General features: G+C 44.0%; 1 long non-coding RNA gene across 1 annotated transcript; it reads right to left on the bottom strand.

Annotated features, from left to right (window-relative positions):
* Positions 1–4,677: 4,677 nt before the first annotated feature.
* LOC137159456 (uncharacterized) lies at positions 4,678–19,777 on the bottom strand. The gene is made up of 6 exons (XR_010921631.1): positions 19,048–19,777; positions 14,837–14,965; positions 12,195–12,267; positions 11,683–11,760; positions 9,303–9,349; positions 4,678–5,622 (listed from the first exon to the last, which is right to left on the bottom strand). It is a non-coding gene; the product is annotated as an uncharacterized lncRNA (long non-coding RNA).
* Positions 19,778–20,241: the final 464 nt, after the last annotated feature.

The raw sequence follows: 20,241 nt of genomic DNA, 5'->3' as shown, positions 1-20,241 counted from the left end.
TTTTATTTGTCTTGAAATCGACATCTACTACATCATTGGCATCAAGTATGGATACTAGCACTGCAACGCCAATACCAGCCCTGCTTCCTAACCAGACTTTGCCAGGGAATGAGGATCAGATAATTCACACACACACAAAACTTTCCAAAAGGGTAAGTTGTTCCAAAAAAAATCATCCAACAGTAGGGTCAAATTCTTACCTCATTTACACTCATGCAAATGTGTTGGGCCTGAATCTCCTCTCCTCCCCTTTGAGGAAAGCCCAGTGCAACTCAAGAGGGAATGGTGTGAAAGTGACTGTAAGCAATTTTTGTCTGATCCTGGGTCAGCTGTGAACTGGGCAGGTCTCCAGGTATAAATTAAAGCTGCCTTCATGATGTTGTAAGATATCCCACTGCCAGTGGCTTCAAAGAGCTGTTATAGTAGCCGAGGATCAGCAACCTGCCTTTCCCCAGGCCATGCCCCCAACCTCACTCACAGGGAGGAAAGTGATATTGGCTTCACTATGCCACCAGAGGATCCCCTACCCTGGGGTGAGCCTCTTGTGGCTGGCTACGCTGACTTTAGGCTCACATTGCACTGAAGGTGTGGCACAAACCAGCCCAAATGCAGAGAAGAATCTGAGTCATTGACTTCAATGGGGTTGCATTGGATATATGCTGAGGTTGGTTTATATTATCCACACACAGGAAAGATGCAGAAAAGATTGGCTGTATATCAAGAGCATAATCTGTAGTGGATGATATTTGTCTCCAAAGGCGACTGAAGGAATCTGTCACACTGTTCCCTCCCAAACAGAAAATTCCCCTTCATCATGGAGGTGCCCTGTATTCACAGCATTCATCCAGGACTAAAGACATCATTCCAAACAGGGTCTGGAAGGTGGGCAGACAAGTTATGTCATGGCTACAGCCAGGCAATGCTATTCTTTGAATAGAAATCTGGCAGGAGAGAGCCCTTGGAGTTCTACCAAACTGTGGAAGTGAATAGCATTATTGAGTTCTGCCAAAAAGGTTGATCAATGAGACCAGAAGAACCAAAGGATGGAAAATCCAAAATTATTTTGCAAGCCCCACCCCCTAAAAGAACTGGTTTGGGATTATCCAGATGATCTGAACTTCCGTGTTTCTTTTCCTCAGGATTGGCTCAGAAAATCTTCTTCAGGTAGATTAGCTAACTACTTGCTCAGCCCTTCTCTAAAAATCCAGACGGGTGATTACCTTTACCCCTTCCTCCCCTTCACTTCGTAGCTGTCAGTTCACCCTACATCCTCCATGCCTTCCAACTTGGCTGTCAATGCCAGTATGTATCGATCACCGGGGGGGGCCTGGGTTTACATTTCCCCATCTCACCCTTCAGCAACTGTGGGCTTCTTTTCCCTGTGCATTCTACCAGCTACAGTACATGGCTGTCACACAATCCTCCCAACTCACTTTCTTTGTGGTCATCATGCCATGTTCAAGGCTCAAGGTTGGTTCTGCTGCCAGCACCTCACTCTCCCAGGCCCACCTCACGATTACCCACCAGGCACTGACTCTCCCCATTTCTGACACCTCCCCTCAGAAGCTGAGAGCCAATCCCATCATTTATTTTGGAGGCCTTTGTTAATCCTATCCACCCTCTCTCTCCTTGATTTACAGTATCGCAGCTGCTTCCAGCTTGCGATAGCAGGATGGCCTCTGGGTGACCCCGGATTAGTGTAAATATTTTGCTTTTATTGGAAGGAAATGTGACATACATTTGGGATGGAAGTTATCCAGAGACTGCAGACTTGGGAGCCAAGCCTCTGGGAAGCACACGCAGCGGTGGTCTCAAGGTACTTTACTGCTGAACGCGTTAGAATTCCCATCCCCCTGTCACCCCATGAAAGGGCTGTTTTTAGAGTCAGAAGGATTTGCCTTTCAGAGATGGCACGGTTGCAGTTCATGGTTAGCCCAACAATGTCCCTGGCTCCCAGACACAGAAGGCAGGAGGCCACTTTGCATCTGTGTATCACTCAGTATTCTTTTCTTCTTAGAGGAAACTGGTGCATACAGAGATATTATACCCTACTTCCAAGACTAAAATATTTATTACTGTGGAGAATGAGGAATTAGCACTAGAAAAGAATTCAGTATAAGGGAATGAGCTGGAATGAGGAGCCAGGAAGTCCTGACCGCTTCAAATCTTGGCTCTGCCACTGACTTGTTGTGTGGCCTTAGGCAAGTCACTCTATATGTCCTATGGGTGGGATTTTCAAAAGCATCTAAGTGATTTAGGAGCACAAGTCCCACTGAAAGTCAGTTAGGTGCTTATAAGACTCCCACCCTACAACTATTAAGAGGATCCATTTGCAAGAGAGCTGACCTGGAATACCGGAATTAAAGTTATAATGTATCTGGAACCTAATCAGTTAAAAACCCCAGATAGACCAAGGCTTTAACCAGGTGACAGGGACACCATTCGCACCCTTATTTCAATACTGGTCAGGGAACAACTATATTGTAACAGGGGCCAGTGACTCAGTGGTACATTGGGGTAGATGGGGCCTGTAGCTCTTTTCCATAGTTTTCTGACCTGTTAGGTGTGTTTAATAATAGTATAGCCCTTACAAGGATACTGTATGGAATAAAAAGTTAATGTTTGTGCAGCACTTTGAATACGCTATATGTTAATACTATGATAGTATTTCGAAGTGCATTGGTTACAGTTAAATAAATCCTCCGTATCTGCATGTAACCCTGCTGATTGATGGATCTTGTGTGTAATGAATAATTACCAGAGAGCTGTATCTACTTATTCAGCCTCTCCTACATTTGGTCTAAACTACACATGTATGTTGGTATAAGTTATACCAGTATAGTTGTACCGACCTAATCCCCGGTGTGGACAGCACTATGTTGACAGGAGGGTGTCTCCTGGCGACATAGCTACCGCCTCCCAGGGAGGAGGAGTACCTATGCCAACAGGAGTACTCCTAGTGCTGAAATTGCACCAGTGTAGCTGTGCTACTGCAGTGCTATAAAGGCAGACAAGCCCTTAGTCATGTAATGAGGTGGCAAAATCCAACAGCCTGTCCTGGGACATCAGGGTGCCAGATTCTAACAAATATTACAGTATCTACAAATGAGCAATAGGCAGAGGATTGCTTGTGATAGATTACCCACAATTTGAGCCAAACCCCTTGAGTTTGTAAACCTGGGCTAGATCTCACCTTCATCATCTCCTCTTAGGGTATTTCAGTGCTTTCCAGACAGCCAGACTGTTCCTAGAGACAGTTTTTGTGTGTTTTAGGTTTACCTATCCCTAGTATGAATTAAAGACACAACAGTGGATCATTTCAAATCGAACGTCAGTGGGCCAGTCCCGTCAAGGCCTAAAAGGAAACAGACCTGTTTACAGGACAACACTCTTCATGCACTGAAGCCAGGGCTTAACAAAATGTGCAGAGCTGCACGGACATGCTGTGAAATTGTAGTGACGTGCATTGGCTTTTTAGGAGTGTATGCAATGGAAGTTAAACAAACCCCTGACGTTCTTGGTCTTGCTGCCTAGAAGCGGCATTTCATTTTCTAGTACGTGTAGAGACAGTCTAAACAGTTTTGTAGGCAGCCACCGACTGCATCTTAGTGAATCCTGTAAGGAAGTCTTTAGAAATGAGTCCCTGTGAAAGGAATTAACCCATTCCCAACCTCAAGAGCACTGCCAAGTGAAATGCCCCCAGAAAGGGAGGTAATAAAACAATCACTCTGAGAAATGGCCATTTTCATCCATGAAGACATGTTAAAAAAGTAAATACCCTCTGGAGCCTGCATGGGGAGGATTTGGTCTGTCATCCACAACTCAAGTCTCATAGAACTCTCCTACATAGGTGGTTTACTTGGGATGTTTTATGGAAATGGAATATATAGATATAGGTATGCACCAAGCAATATTTAATACATATTTAATACAAATCCTGTCTTGGCAGGGGGTTAGACTAGATGATCCTTGTGGTCCCTTCTAACCTTATGATTCTACCTGATCAGGTAAGAAATAGTAAGCTGTTAGGATCAAAGCACATGTCTGTCAAACCTAACCAAGAAATTGTGGCCATACTATTTTGGGCTGTGTTCTTGTCTTAACTCTCATACATTAAGCCAGGTTAGGTGGGAAACTACAAAAGAAAACCCAGTTTGTTGTAGTGGCATTAGGAGATTCAGTAGCTGCCGTTCTTCCCTCTGGGTTAGTACTAAACCAGTATCCCAGCATAGTTCTAGGGCAGCATTTCTCAAATGTGACCACCATGGCCACATGGGAGAGAGGACAAAGCAGCAGCCCCTCCCTGCTGCACCCAAGGGTGCCAGAGGAGGGCTTCAGTCCCCCCTTCACCCAGGGGACTACAGGGGTGGGCTTCAGCTATGGGGTTTCAGCTCTGGGCTTCAGCCCAGGATGACAGGGCTTCAGCAGGACTGGCCTTACCAGGCATCATGGTCAAGAGGCAAGGAGTGGGGTGAGCTTGGGGTGTGAGGCCAAAGAAGAGCACTTGGGGCACGGGGGGGGGGGAAGCGGTGGGGCAGTGAGGCCAAGGGGGATCCTGGGGTGCAGAGGAGGGCTGGGGGAGGCAGCGGAGGCTGGAGTCAATGGGGGGAGGCAGAGGGGCCAGGGGCACCAAAATACAGCAATACAGTATTTTTATTATTGAGTCTTCAAAAAAAAAAAAAACCCTACATAAAAAAAATTACAGTGATGTGGGCCTGTATACATCCATATTTGTTTGTTTTTCTTAAAGTTAATGAAATATTTTAGGAAAATTTGTCAGAGCAGCCCCCCACCAAGAGTCAGTGGCTGCACTCTGAGGCCACCAAACATTTATTGTGAGACCCCTTTTCTAGGGGCTGCTGTGCTGCTGCAGGTGCCATGTTATGTGCATCTCAGGTCCTGACCGCTAATGATCTTTAAAGATCCCTTGGCACGTTTTACAAGGCCAGGTGTGTTATTCCCATTATCATTAATGTCTTGGTCAAATTCAAACTTGTGTAATTACAGTTTGTCAACGTCAATTTCCCCTGAAATTTCAATTGTATGTAATCTTCTTCTTCTCTTCTATCTTACCTATCTGCTTCAGGTAGTTCTAAAGTGCTCTGAGTATTTCTCCTAAACTGTTACAGAGCATTGATTTGGATTGTTAAACAGCATTAAAATGTAAATTCACATTCCAAATGGATAAAAGGAAATACTTTTTCATGAGGCATATTTAGACTGTGGAACTCATTGCCACAGAAAGTTGCTAAGACCAAAAACTTAGTAAGATTCAGAAAAGGACTGGACATATATTGGATATCAAGAATATCCAGACTTATCATAAGTACTGATAGCATTTTGGAAAAGATATTAAACCTCATGCTTCAGGATTTAAGCCAATCTCCAACTATTAGAGACCAGGAAATGATCTAATGTGTTGCGCAGATTATCCTGTCTACTTCAGAGTTCTTACACCTTCCTCTGAAGCATCTAGTGCTGACAACTATCAGAGACAGGATACTGAACTAGGTAGACCTTGTGTCTGATCCAGTAAGGCAATTCCTCTGTTCCTATGCCACATTCAATCCCAGAGGTAGCTGCACTTCAGTGGTCCTTCAAGTGATTCATATCTGCAAACAGCTAAGGGAGAAAAAGCACTAGATTAACACTAGGGAGTGTAACAAAATTACAATATAAAGCTGTAAAGCCATTATAATTACTGAAATCAGCTTTTGATGTTGGACTCAGTGGAAGGGACTGACAGCCATCACAGATACAGGTAGTTAGTTCAAGTGAGAACAGTTGATGGGAAGTTAGTATCCCATTCCAACCCTGTGTTTAAAGGAAGTTAAATGAATCTGCTGGGCTTCTTTTGTCTTGCAAAGCAGTTGGACAAAGAAGGATAACCCATTTTCTCAACAGCAGTGGGTATACGGGGCCTGATTCGCCTTTTACATACTCTGGTTTTACTCTGATGTAACTCCATTGACTTTATTGCACTTACTCCTGGTTACATTAGTGTGAGAGGAGAAGTGTGAGAAGGCCCAGGACACCTACTTGCTGAAGGAGTTGTGATTTTCTCACACAATGAAGGAACCAAATGATTTTAATTATTTGGGGAGGGGTTATGACACAAAGAGAAACGGCATAGTTGTAGCTGTGTCCATCTCAGGATCTTAAAGACACAAAGTGGGTGCAGTAATATCTTTTATTGGACCAATTGCTGATGGTAAAAGGGACTCCTATGAAGAAGAGCTCTTTGTAAGCTTGAAAGCTTGTCTCTCTTACCGACAGAAAGTTGGTCCAATAAAAGATATTACCTCACCCACCTTGTTTCACAAAGCAAAACTGCAGTCTGCTGGGGGATGCAGTGACAGACAGAGCTGTTTCACTGCAGTCCTGAGAAAGCAGTGCTTCCACAGGCCAAACTTTGCTGCTGTTCTTACTGTTTTTATCCATCCTTGCTGAAATCAATGACAGGCACCATTGGCATGTGCATTTTGTACATTAAATATAGACTAGCAAAGATTGTCCTGAGTCTGTCTGTGTCCATTTAGTTCTCTTGCAACAAGGCAATACTGTACTGCTGGGATCCAAATACGTCCTGACCACATAAAAGCTGGGAGGATGTTTATATTATTACAAATTTGTGGTGTAATTGAATCACCAAGTTGAGATCCAAACTAAACTTTTTCAACATTCAGAGGTGTTTAGATTGGGGCAATTTGGTTCTGAACATTATGGAGGAAATCGTCAGTTGTGAAATGCAGATCTGGACCCCATGTTCATAGTTCACATCCAGCCCTGTTATAAATGATTCTGACACAGGGGAGGATTAACTTTCTTTGCACCAAGGCTTTCCCTTCCCAGATTTACATCTGAGGCAGGTGACAAGGGGAAATGTTCACACAGCGAATGGGCCTAGCCTGTGAGACAGAACACATACCACAGACTCAAAAAGGATATTTGCAGCAGGGCAGCTGGAAGAGCTCCCGCCTTCCATTCTCTCTGTTTATCAACAGGATATAGATACTTGAAGACTGTGCCTCTCCTCAAACCCTCATTTTCCTTTGCAGAATAATAAGCAAACAGGTCTTAGCCTGCTGCCTGCAGGGAAATGGTTTTGTTATGGAAGGAGCGCCCTGCACTAAAACAACAAACAGAAGAATGGCTGTGTTTGTTTTTCTGTGTGCTGGAGGTGAAGGTGCAGCCACAGCCACAGTGGGGTTACTTTCACATCCTCTCCAGTTGCTAGCAGGCAGGGGACTGGCCCAGACACACACACACACAAACATGTGTGCAGTCAGATTGTAATTGGGCTGGAATCACCAAAACTTTGGTCCCTGACTCTTATCACATTCATACACAATGTGGGCCAAATGGGAGTTATAGCACTCCCAGATGTGCCTGTCCCGTTTCCCCACCCCACCTCCTCAGGTAACATCCTGGCATGACTTGAGGGACTGAGGGGAATATTATGGACTAGAGTGCTTCTCCTCCCCACTTCATCCTATGCCCACAGCAGGTGACCAGTTAGCAACACTTCAGCTGCGCCGTCTGTTTCTCACTCATTCAGGGTAGACAATATCCAGAGAGGTCCCCCCATTGTTACATCCCAAAAACAGGAGGTTAATTAAAAAGTAGCTACAATTTTCAGCCAGTGCAACATCTTACAGTGTGTCTGCAGAGGTAATTTCATGGAGGAGGATGTACTTTAATCTTCCCCTTTATAGCTGCATTCACCCAGTCCATACATACATATAATTTGTACAGGTGCATACATTCAGCAACATATGCCTACATACCTAATAGCATACACCCCTGCAGCCATCTACTTCCTTGCTTAAAGACCTATACAAACATTTATACTCCCATATGTACATACCTAATACACACATGCAGACATGTACTCGTCTCCAGCCATAGCCACTACCCACATGTAGATATGTACGTGCTCATGCAGATCCATCTAATACACATACTCACACCTAGCTACACGGATGCATATGCGTCTATATACCCAACATGCGCACCCGTGCTCACACATATGCATACATAAAGCCATTTTGCTGCACCAGTCTAAAAAGTATTTCCTGAAACAGCTGAACTGTGAAACCTGCATGCTGGTTGCTCATGGTCACACCGATTCACTGGCTTCTGCTGCACCTGCCTTGTAAGGCACATGACAAATTTTTGAACAACTGGGATGAACTGATCTATGCCGATCACCAGCTAGGCATCAGGCCTCCCCCTGCGGGAGATTGGAGGAGGGAGAGCAGCTCTCTTTGAAATGAGGATTATTTCACACTTCAATGTGATGAATAAGGCCATGCTAAAATGGGCAGTGATTTATTTATAAGAGGATGATAGTGAAGAGGGGTGGCCTATGGGGCACCCGAGAGGGTCTGTGGTTGATAACTACCCCATCCCCTCAATAAGATATGCACAACTAGAGCTGCTGGGCACAATAGAAAGGGTCCAGTTATAAAAAGGGGACATCTTAAAATAAGCTATTTTGTCGACGATGTGTTTGCTAAAATTAGGGCTGAGCAGTCCCTGCGATTGTGGGGCAGGAACGTTCCCCAGCAGACAGCGGGGTGTGTGTGGGGGAGTGCTTTCAGCATCTACTTTTAGGCGATTTTTCCATTTTAAAAACTGGCCCTTCAATTTGCAGCTGATGTGTATTCAGAATTTGTAAATGCCATCGCTCTGATCTGAGCCGCCCCATCTGCCTGCATTGATCTTTTGTCAGTGCTTCAGCAACAAGTCCCTTTGGCATGTTTTAGAAAGTCTTACCACGCTGGATGCCTGTTTGTTCCTCACACCCCAAAGGGAAAGTTTCCTGTTGACTTCAATGGGAGTTGGATGTGGCCCTTAATCTGCAGGCTGGCTTTCTTGAGCTATTCAGAGGACATTTGTGTAGCAGCGCTGACCTGTTCAATTTTCACATCTAGCACAGTAGACAATTGATCTCTGTCATAGGCGAGCGTGATTTTAATATTAAGAAGCGATTCAGATATTCCTTTATCGCCCGCCACCTCATGATGTTTTTCAAATTCATGTATACATTTTTTGTGATCTTTCTTGTTTCAGTTCCCGTTATGTTTTCAGTCTAATGGCTCTGTTTTTTGGAGTCTGTCCAGGAGGGATGTTGTTTAACATTCTCCCACATATAGTACTAGACCCCAACACACTAGTCTACTCATTTCTTGGTAGAAGTCATTGATAAATACATCTCAGGTTTCATAGAGAAAGAGACTAAAACAAAGGTAAAAACAAATCATTGCAGTGCCTGATGAAAAATGGAGACCAAACCTTACCAAATATAAAGGTCTACTACGCTGCAACCCAAGTAAAGTTTAGAAACCTGGATAAACACAAAACCATTGTTAGTCACTTCTCAGAGCAACCACATCTTAAAATTCTGCATAACAACAAAATATTATAATGCCTTTGTTGCTAGGGATTTGCCCACCTCTTGAGTGCTGTCAATGTATATTAATTATTTGATTTATATTATGGCAGTGCCCAGAGGATCCACGCACAATGCAGTCAATCCATTGTGCTAGGTGATGTTTGAAAACGTCTTCCTTTCCCTTGCCCTGAGTCTATTCAACAGCAGGTTTTTAAAACCCTTGCTATGATTAAATATACTGCTGATGATATGATAGGACCGTCTGCAGTATAGCCTTTCCGGACCTCTTATCTGACAGCATACAGGATCACAAGACCAAAGTGAGTCTTTGGTTTGGGTTGTCCAGGACACAACTGGAGATGAGGATGGCTACCCTTGTGTGTATCATAATCGAGTGGCAGTTGTCTTTCCCTCTTTGGCTAGGTGAGCTGGGAGTTCCTACCTTGTAGTAGTTAGATATAATCTGAAATGAACATGTTCACGTACTGCACACAACAAATAATAGGTTGTCAACCAGAAGTGGAGAGTCCATGCTCTGTCTTCAGTCACTGCATGACATCACATTCAGGCCTGAAATCTGAATCTACTTCCATTACACTGAATCTCAGCGATCAAAAGACTAAAGAACATTAAGCTATCTGAACCAATTCTAAAAGGGATTGATTTCGGTGACTGCCTCCCAGCCTATAGTGGCCCCCAAAATGGCTTATTGAGTGGCTGAGCCTTTTCTAACCACAGAAAGATTAAACCTTTTCTAACCACAACAGGATGATTTCTGGCATGGACTCACACTAAAGCTGCTAAATCTGAACAGCCCTGAACTTATCTGGAGTAATTAGAATGTTGTGAGCAGATTTTCAGCTGCAAATTTTACATCATGCATTTAACCATAGTCATCAATCATTTTTAATGTGAAATTATTAGGCATTTATACAGATTATGCAGGTAGCCAATAGGCATTTTTGCAGAGGCACATGTAGATCACAAAACAAGTAAAAAGCTTATTTCAGTCTTCCATCAAATAACAATAGTACAGGTAGGGTGACCAAATGTCCCTGATTTATAGGGACAGTCCCAATATTTGGGGCTTTGTCTTACATAGGTGCCTATTATCCTCCACCCCATTTTGATTTTTTCACACTAGCTATCTGGTCACCCTAAGTATAGTTCTTCAGTGCCTTTCAGGCTGAAGGATCCCAGTGCACTTTAGATGTTGAACGTATGAATTACTGCTCTGCAGCATAAGCCACCAGTGAAATTAAGCACCTCACTAATGGTACACAGCAACAGTGCCTAACGATTTAGAACAAGAATTCTATATATAATTAAAACTGCAAGTCAGTTTTAGGGAGAGAAAAATGCAATTAACTGAACTTGAATTTATCCAGTTCACCAATGTGCAAATGAAAATGTTAATGACTGCAAATGATTCACACCTTAGATTTTATTTCATTTCATCAACACAGCATCTCCCCCCCTCAATATGTTGGGACACTGGGACAGTAATTACTTACAAGGGAAGCTTGCCAACTACTAAATCATCAATACTACCTTCTGTCTTCACTGCAGTTAACTTAGGCATTGCCCCTAACCTGGCTGTCCCTATCACACATATCTCAAGCTCCCCTCCCCTCCCACCTTACATGAGTGCAAGGCCTCACAATGGTTTTTGGGGGCCCATGGCAAAATCTGAAACTGAGCCCCACCCTTCCAAAAAAATTATCACTGAGATGGGATGTGTTTGTGTTGGAGCCCAGACCGCATTCACCCTGCAATGGTGGCTCTGGACTTGACTCCTACTCCAGGTGTTGCGACCTGGCATGCAGGGTCACAATGCCACTCAGGTTTGGCCCATCATGATGGAGGGGCTGCTAGCAAAATTTCAGTTTGGGCACCCTCTCAAATGGCGTAAGGCAAACTGCCTCTTTAGCCCCATCCTCTGGGTAGCCCTGCTTGCAAGTGGTGGTACTTTACACCTGAGTTAGCTGGCCCATCCTGGGTTATAGGCTTAAGCCAGAGCACTTGCACTCAGGCTGGTATCCAACCCACTTTGCAGTAGGGATACAGGCTACGCCACTCAAGGGCTGAGAGTCTGCCATTGCCTTCCCACAATCCCCTCCCACATATGCCTAGAAGGACAGACACGTTCTCCCACAATTCACTAGTGTTGACGTAAAACTAAAATGTGAGTGAAGCTTTGTTTCTTCCACACTAGGAAAGACGTAAGAGTGCCTCAGCTTACTGCAACACTACTAGTGTTGCCCACTCTCATGATTTTGTCATACCTCTCATGATAATTATTGTTTTCCTTAAAGCCCCGCCTCCTGGAGTCAAGTGGATATGTGATGAGTTCAGCCTTCATTCTGCAAGAAAAAGTAAGTTTCTAGCCCTCGTGGTTGTGGATAAAACGTCAAAATGTGACCTCCCCTCCCCGCCGTGCACCCTAAAGGCTGAAAAAGCAGAAAGCAAATGAAAAGAACACAAAATCTATTATTTTTACAGCATCTAATGATTTTAAAATCAAGCTCATGATTTTTGGTGAACCTGGCTCATGATTTTTGAACATTTGGGGTTGACAATACTGCACTAGGAACCCTGGGATATAACCCCAGACGTTCCCAGTGCCTCACACGCACGAATGCAGCACTAATGTGGGCGCAGTCGAGTGACCCCACTCAAATATGATTTTAGCAGTGTGGCCACTGACAGCCAAGCAAGGCCAACTTGGGTACTCCGCCCCAAATGCCAATCACCCCAGTTAGCTCTGCAATGAAGACATACCCAAAGAAATACTTACCTCTCTCCAGCATGTCGAATAGTGGCCTAATCCAACCCTCCTCAAGATAGGATGACGTCACAAGGTGGGAAGGCTGCAGGGAGCAAGGCAGAACTAGTTGGATCATTGCCAATGTATATATGTGCCTATGTATATATGTGCTCATTTGGCTTCCTTTCTTGTGTATTATTTGCTATTGCTTACAAATAGATTGTTATTCATAACTGTACACAAACTCAAAAGTGGCTGCTACTCTATGAGCAGATAGCAGTATTGTAGCTTACAATGATGTTGGTTTTCTCCCCAAACCAGGGTGGAGGTTGTGGGGTGTCTTACCATACTGGCCATGACAACTCTTGAACTGACGGCGAAATCTTGCACATCTGTTCTCAGTAAAAAAAGACTGTTTAAAGAGACACAGCACGTATAGTTTACGTAGTCTTCTTGGCCAAAAGCCGGAGTTGAAAAACATGGACTTTGTCTGCTTGTTTATTCACATTGTTAAAATAAATGCCTGACTAAATGTCAAGCAATCTCCTTAAGACAATTTTTTCTTGAAACTTTTTTTAACCTCCTGATTGTACTGGTCAGGACGATGGGAACCATCTATTTTCCCTGCACCCCTTATTGAGGGAAAATGCCCCCACTCTGACGTGCGCAGTGACTCTGTGTGGGCATGCGCAGATGTGTAACGCCTTCTGATGCCAGTGGATTAAGTACAAATTGTGCGTGTCTTGTTCCCTTTGAACGGTCATGCAGCTGTCTGTCTACCTCCAACTGCCACAGAAAGTCATCCACTGCTGGGCCTGGTCATTACTATCGATTGGTCATTAGCATCCATTCTGATTGATTGGTGGCTGTTTCCCCCTCAGCCAGACCAGCAGTGTTGGGTGATTAGAACTCTGTGCATAAACAACAACTCTGTTAATATTCCCTTCTCTCACTGGGGGAAGTCACTCCTCTGTTATTTACATGAGGGTTTTTCTGGAGGCACAGGACTTTCCAAGTCTCATAGATGTGCTGAGTCTGAACATTTTCAATTGAAGCAAGATACAGTCACACTGTAGCTACGAAAGAAAAATCATAAGTACAGATCCCATCATTAAAGTTGGACAAGTTGGTTTGAACAGGCTACATTTGGCTTTAGGCATTCTTTGTTAATGCTGGTTTTAGGTCTGGAAGAAGGTTAGAGTTGGACAATTTAAAAAAAAAAAAGCATATTCAAATATAAAGAGAAACAGGAATTCACATACAAACAAGAAGCAACCATCTTGAAAGTCTGATGATGTAATTTGAGACAAAGGAAACACATTTGAAAAGCAGAGCCTTTCAAAACTGATGTAAGTTCTGCAAGTTACTTGATTTTTATTTTGGTGAGGGCTGGAAGAGTGAATGAACAGACTAAAAACAAAAGAAAACAGAATTTACTTTACAGCTTTAGGGTCAATTGTCTGGCATTGGCCTTTAAATATATAGCCACAAAAGTGCATGTACTCTTGCATATTCATAAAACTGTGTTCATAGTTTGAATATCCAGGTAGCCAAACTGCAGGTGCAAATGTGGGTTTTGCACCTAGCACTGGGTGCATGTGCTGTATACAGAGGCCAGTAGACCATTTGGCTAGGAACGTCACCACCATTCCCAAGCATTCAGATGCAGTTCTGCACTTCCTGTGCCACAAAGTGTTACTGGGAAGTATCAGATCAATCAGATCAACTTCTCAACAAGACCCTAGCACTCTTGGCAATTACATGGATAGTGAATCAGTGGCTGAAAATTTCTGTTTTCCATGTAAATTATTTAGTAATTATTCTTTTAAGGAATCCAGTTATTGCCTGCCCCTCATTCCAGCCTTTCCAACCCACACATCCTCTGTGAAGCTGTACAAGGTTAAATCCCCCAAAATATTGAAGGGTGAGAGGAGATATTGGATCATCTTCTGGTCATATTGTATATTACATGTCTGAATTCTGATGTGTAACTTCTTATGTAAAAATTCTGGGGCAAGGACTGTCTTCTTTGCTAATTATATAACATACTGTGGTGAGTTATAATGACGCTAAATTTTAATGGCACAATGGAGTTTTCCCTCTTCAGATAAGGTGATAAGTAGTTATTTAAGGACCCTTTTGTGGTTATGAACTAGCATTGTGCTGGAGAAGAGTTGAAGGGAATCAGTTTTGGAAATACCAGTTTAGTCTTTCAGGGCCTTGAACAGATTTGTCAGAGACACACTGCTTTCAGCTCCTGCTCTCTAGCTGGCAGTTAGACCTTGGAATGCAGCTCAAGTGAGCTGGCACTGTGGGACTGAGTGATTATTTCTTAACATCCTGCTCCCTCCAAAGTTTCCCTGGGACTGGCTCAGGAAAACATTGCAGTGGATTCAAGAGAAGGAAAAAAAAAAAAAAAGGTCAGTAGAAAAAGCTTAAACCCTGGAGTATAACATTTCATGTGACTGAGTTGGCTGGTCCATGACTGCAGATGTCTTTGGGAAGCAGGGCTGTGGAAATCTTGGAATTATATGGATTTGAGAGAGAATGCCAGCAATGTGTGTGTGGCTGAGGGGTGCGGATGAAAGGGAAACACAACGTGATGAATGAAGTAAGACGTATGCATGCAATTTGAAAATGACTTTTCTCCTTTGCTTATCCTGTCAACTCACACGCTACAACCGTAGCCTACGATTAAGAAGGCTGATGCCATTCAGCTTCCGACTCTGCTTGCCAGTTGTCCACCCTGGAGTCACTTTTGGAGTTACTCACTGCACACTGCTTGGTGTCTGAAGATGGTTCTGCAACACAGGAGGAAAGGATAGATGTCAGGTGTCTCATAACAAAGAAAAGAAAGCACAGCATCAACATCCTGAGGACTGGAGCATGTTGGTAATGTATCATCAAGCCTCTTAAAAACAACCACAAGAAGACCATAAAACAGCATTCTGGTTGTAATAAGTAGAATAAAGCAATGTTCTGTTATGGTAGTTCACCACCATCTTTGGTGTGACATTATTGTACTTGTTGGAGAACTCATGTCTTGCATAATAAAAGGCACCAACATGCTTGCTTTTTGAATAGTGGGGGGATAGCTTTTTAAATAAGACCTTTCACTCTTGGCCTAGCTGTAGCTAGCTAATTGACACCAACATAGCATGTGTGATGGGGAAAACTAAGAGTAAATGATTAAGGAACTTAGGATCAATTAATTAGAGGTTGGTGCAGTCAGGAGGCAAAAATCACATAGTGAAATAATATAGGACCTGTCTAGCTGAGGGAATCACCTGTTGCCGTTTATCCCATGATGGCTGCTGTAATTTTTGTGTGTGTGGAAAGGGCATGTAGTGGAGGTAACTGATGACCATCCAAATGTATAATCTTGGGAGGATTCATTTATTGATTCATAGATTCCAAGGCCAGACAGGACCATGGTGATCATCTAATTTGATCTCCTGCATAACACTGGCCACAGAACTTCCCCCAAATAATTCTTGGAGCATAGCCTTTAGACAAACATCCAACCTATCAGTGATGCCAAATCCATCACAACTGTTGGCAAATTGTTCCAATGATTAATGAGCCTCCTTGTTAAAAATGTACACCTTATTTCCAGTCTGAATTTGTCTAGCTTCAACTTCCAGACATTGGATCATGTTTTCTTTGCTAGATTGAAGAGCCCTTATTAAGTATTTGTTCCCCATCTAGGCACTTATAGATTGTAATCAAATCATCAGTTAACTTTCTCTTTGTTAAGCTAAATACAGTGAGCTCTTTGAGCTTATCACTAGAAGGTGTGTTTTTTTAATCCTTGCAGCTGTCTCATTGCTCTTCTCTGACCCCCTCTCCAACTCATTATCCTTCTTGAACTGGGGCCACTAGAACTGGACACAGGATTCCAGCAGCGGTCACACTTATTCCAAATACAGAGGTAAAATAACCTCTTTATTCTTACACAAGAGCTCTTTTGACCACCGAGGCAATCTGGAAGCTGATGTTTGGCTGATTATCCTCCATGACCGCCATATTGTTTTCAGAGTCTGCATACCAGGATGGAGTCCTTCATTGTGTAAGTATGGCTTACTTACTTTCTTTGTTCCTAGATGTGTGCGTTTTCATTTAACCGTATTAAAATGCATATTGTTTGCTTGCACCCAGTTTAACAAGCAATCCAGATCTCTAGTGATATGTCCTCTTACGCCCCCGATCTTTGTGTCATCTGTAAACATTATCAATTATGGTAGCACGTCATTTTTCCATTGGGAACTGTGACTACAATTCTTTACACAACACTGTGGAATCATCTTTTATCCTCCTTCAGGGCTAAGCTAGAAACAAAAAATATTTTTATTTCACTTTAGGGGCAGGTCTGGATGTCTGCCGGCTTCCTTAACTGAAGTGGTTGTTGACAAAGTCTGATACAGACCATCTCTTTGATCAGCTAGCCTCCCGCTCGCACACTTTCTTTGCAGCAGTGAGAGTGCTTGGTCACATAAGAAGTTAGGCCAATAGTAAATGAAAATAAGCTCAGTGGAAGGCAATGAGTCGGGCTGACAGCTATGCAGGATTCCTTGCCTCATTTTGCATTAGTGCCATTTATTTCTGCATCCTGGCTGTCAGACTTTTTATTTATTAGGACTGGATTTCCTGTTGCCTGCAGCTGCCGCTGGTTTACTCTCCAAATCACTTTGATTCTGTCCTGCACATTTGTTATCCCTCTGACTTAGGTGCTGTCAGCAAATGTGGTCACTAGTGAGGTTATACTAAAGGAACACCTAACAAAAAAAGAGACTCATTAACTGATTTCAATACTTGCGCAGCAGCCCAGCCAGGCAGAAGCATCCAGAGAGCCCCAGCTGGCACAGACGGAAGCTCTGCATAAGGAATTGCTTATGCACAAATTACACTTTCTAGGATGGCAGGAAACCCTCTTGTTTCCATAGCACATTCTTCACCATTGGGAGGAAGTCAGCTCTGTGCACTACGCAGATGCGCTCTGCAAGCCACTGTTTGTGAATCACTGCTTTCCTGTAAGTCTTTCGTAGTGTGGGGCATGTACTGAAGAGAGATTGTCTTGTGGACGCCTACCTTCCCATTTGTGATTGTCTGAACCATTTCCTTACCTGCTTGTGGTCATATAACATCTCTGTGGTAAACGCAGCAATTGCTTATATGGGAAGTAATATTAGGAAAACATTTCTGTTGCTTAGCTTCTTTGAATGTGAGTTAGTAGCTGGAAGCAAGGCGGAGGACAGTGCAACCCACCAGCTTGCTGCACACTAACAGTAAGCACCACACACCACACACACACAGTTTGGGCAACGCTTCTGTATGTTTGGGCAGAGATGAAGGGCCTAACTGTCCATTGCCCTGCATCTTACATGGTCATTTATGGGCAGAGATGAAGGGCCTAACTGTCCATTGCCCTGCATCTTACATGGTCATTTATCTTACACTTGCCATTATGCAAATGCTGTAAACAACTGCCATTCTGATCTGGTAGAATTTTACATTGCTATGGTGCAAGGCAGTGGAGAATGAGGCCTGTGGTGGGCTGCTGGGGCTGCTCCCACTGTAGTAATACTAGATTAGCATGGGCTACCCTCTTTTTCCTTAGCTTTCTTTAAAGTTTTTGGGCCTGGGTGCTGATTAATGAAAGCTGGTGGCTAAGCTTGCAAAGGCCTTTCACTCAAAATTGAGGGCATTTCTCTGTCTTTGTGTAGTGCAATAACTTTTGAATGCCACAGCCACTCAATGCCAATCTTCCGGGGAATGTTCTAGGCATATGTGCCAACTCCATACTGATTTGAGGGGAAACTGGAGAACCAAAAGGGGGGAAAGAGGTGATAGGAGACTCATGAAGCCCAGCTCTTTAGCACAGCCACATCTTCAAGCACTTTTGGCATTGCATCAAAGTGTTGATGACACCCATTAATACCGTCCAGCCTAATAATACCCCCATTTAATCTCTGCCTATCCTCCCAATAGAGTTTAACATGTTAACACCCTGACAGCCTTATCTCCCAGACAGTAAGAAGATTAATGGTGGGCAGGAAAGGGAAATGGCGGGGGCATACATGCAGCTAATGGTATGGGGGGAAGAGGGCAATGGGAGGGGCGGTCACAGAGCTCCTCTGTCATGGGGCAGAGAATGGGACACCTGGAATTGCGGGGAGGGGCGGGGGGGGGGAGAATAAGGGGCACACACAACCCATGCTGGGGGGGGGCAGAATAAGGGGGACCCTGGTATGGGGGCACACAGAGCCCCTGGCATGAGGAGGAAGGTGGTAATAGAGGGACACACAGAGCCACTGGCATGGCAAGAGAGAATGGGGGAACCAGTATGGAAGGAGGGGGAATGAGGAGTCCACAGAGCCCCTTGCAGCGGGAGATTGGGGGATCCTGGCATGTGGTACTAAGAGGGAATGGGAAGCACACAGTGCCCCTGCCATGGGGGTCCACAGAGCCCAAGGCATGAGTGAGAAGTGGGTTGCAGGGAGTCCCTGAAATAGAGGGGGATGAGAGGGTGGCACACAGGGTGCTTATGTGCAGTAATGGAGGGGTGCAGGGAGCCCTTGCTGTGAGCAGTGAGCTTGGCCTACCAACACAACAAAAAGTGCAACCCCCTAGTTAAGGGCCAGCTGAGCAGCCACAGCACATGTGTGGGGTGGGTATTTTTATTGTAAGAGTGTGATGCAACCCATGCCATATCTCTTTGGGGCTATGATCCTGTCAGCTGCTGTTGGCGTTGGGCGGGAGCTGGGTAGTAGAGAGGTGTCAGACACCCTTCCTTTTGAGTCAGTGTTGAAGCAATGCCCAAGCATGTTAATAGGGGGCACTAGTCTGATGGCAGTCAGATGCGATGAAACTCAGAGACACTCACCCGTTGTAGTTATTAAAGAGCCCAAAGCAGTACCAGCAAGAATTGGTTTGTTGATCCCAGCATCCTGGCCAAATTTCAACTCTGGTATTTATAGCTTACGTAAAATTGCCCCCGTAGCTGCATTTGTGTATAGACTTCTTCCCTTCTTATCCTCAACAGCTGTGTAGCGTTGCTAGGCGCTGTTAAGTGGCTGCCATGTTTCACCTCAGACCTGGCTGCATTTCAGTGATGGCTGAAGTGATCACTGTGAAAAGAATTTGCAAAGCACTTTGGATCCTTTACAGTGGAAGGTGCTATGGAAATGTACAAACAGGCCCTTATCTTAACTCTGGCATGACGTCACAAAGAGGAAAAGGACATTAGCAGGTCATGAGCCTGGGGTGGTGGAGGGGGGAAAGAAGCTGCCCATGAGTGATCTAATTTTTTTCCACCCTCTTTCCTCTACAAGAGCTGGAATGAACTGATACATGCTGATCTGGCTCCTGACTGGCCTAAGAAGTTGTTTGTACAGTGTGAGAAGCCTTCAAAAAGTCAGTTTAACTCAGTATGTTTCCACCTTTTGCATATCTGCTTACAGAACAGTTTGGGTGGGGGAGGAAAAGAGAAAAGAAATCATTCAGAGCCTTTTGAATTACAAAACTACAGTGGTCCCGTTTATGTCATAAATCATGTTCATGCAGGTTTTTTTGCTCACTCACACACCATAGCAACCATGCTGTTCAATTGGCCATTAATTCCTTAGCGAGAACCTGATTCAAATCATTAGTGCAGGAATCGGCTGGTGGATTTTACTATTGTCCCTGGAGAGGGGAAAGACGACAGCTGCAGCAGTGTAGTTGCAGGATTCATAGAGTGGGATACAGCAGGAAATGAGTGCATCATATGTTTGCATACAATAATGTTTGTAAAACATTCTAGGTTCTTAGAAATAATAAAAAGCTTGGCACTCCCTCCCCCCCCCCCCCCCCCCCTCCGGCAAATCATAATGTTCCTGCAGTACAGGCCCAACCAGCTAAACAATCCTTGCATTTCAATGGTTAAAAAATAGAAAAAATATGCTCTTCCCCGTCTTTACCTCCCCCCCAAAAACAAGGAGCTTTAAGCCGAAACAGACCCTGGCTGTTCCTTGGTGACTTGAATGCTTCTCGATGGAATTTTCCCTGCCCTTCAGCCTTTTGTAGTTCTGAAAGGTCC

This window comes from Emydura macquarii, unplaced genomic scaffold (genome assembly GCF_026122565.2).
Source record: "Emydura macquarii macquarii isolate MOO-44397 ecotype Brisbane River unplaced genomic scaffold, CSIRO-AGI_Emac_v2 contig_1876, whole genome shotgun sequence".
Classification (NCBI taxonomy): Eukaryota; Metazoa; Chordata; order Testudines; family Chelidae; genus Emydura; species Emydura macquarii.
This window is presented reverse-complemented; position numbering and strand designations above follow the sequence as displayed.